The sequence below is a fragment of the Hoplias malabaricus genome, chromosome 4 (assembly GCF_029633855.1).
Source record: "Hoplias malabaricus isolate fHopMal1 chromosome 4, fHopMal1.hap1, whole genome shotgun sequence".
NCBI lineage: Eukaryota > Metazoa > Chordata > Actinopteri > Characiformes > Erythrinidae > Hoplias > Hoplias malabaricus.
In genome coordinates this window covers 6,070,420-6,071,189 of record NC_089803.1, presented here as the reverse complement: position 1 = coordinate 6,071,189, position 770 = coordinate 6,070,420, and the positions used below count along the sequence as shown (strand labels likewise).

At 44.7% G+C, this 770-nt stretch overlaps 1 non-coding gene across 1 annotated transcript; it reads right to left on the bottom strand.

Moving 5' to 3' along the window:
• Positions 1-372: 372 nt before the first annotated feature.
• On the bottom strand, positions 373-562 carry LOC136695773 (U2 spliceosomal RNA). The gene has a single exon (XR_010802365.1). It is a non-coding gene; the product is annotated as a U2 spliceosomal RNA (small nuclear RNA).
• Between the last annotated feature and the right edge of the window lie 208 nt (positions 563-770).

The following is a 770-nucleotide window of genomic DNA, read 5'->3' as shown; positions in this document are numbered from 1 at the left end:
GTATTTACAGTGTGCAGTGTCAGTTATTCCCTCTGCCTCAGCATCATGTCTCCGGGCTGGGTCAAGCCACAGGACGACCTCTACATCTCAGGTAGTGTTCTCCATTGATTAGAAATGGACAAAGGATCCAGTGGTCTGTTGAATCCAGCCTCTATATGAATCCACACCTACGTCGTCACATGCTGCATCCATTAACTGGAGAAGACTGTCCCAGGTACAGGGCAAATCAGCTGTGATTTAGAGGGAGGGCACAGTGATGTTTCTTCAAGCCCCCTGTCCCCAGTTCTCCTGATGTTTGTGGGAATCAAGCCAAGGACACTCCTGTCCCAAGCCCACTTCTCTAACCATTACAGCATGGCTGCGCCCAAGAGAAAGAAGTGCAGAGATCCTGGAGGTTCTGTAATAACGTGTAGATGAAAAGAGTGGATTTATCAAGCCCCTCTTCTGTCCCTCTGCTCTAAAAATCGATTTATTTCATAATGATAATATAGAGGAGGTATCAGATATTAAACCTAGATAACTGATACTAAACTTGATCTTAGCTGAAAGGCAGAGTAGTGATGAACCTCCCACTGAAATGTAGCTGGTGCAATGTGGACAATATCAATCTAACACATAATCACACAGCCATTCTGTGATCAGGCCCCTGTCCTGCTCAGCTCCCCCACTACATTCTGTCCTCCCCAGACATGTCCTTTTACTTAGAGTTAATAAAAGTGTGGTGTAAGTGTTATTTTATTATTATAAATGCACAGTTACTGTGAGTGTCC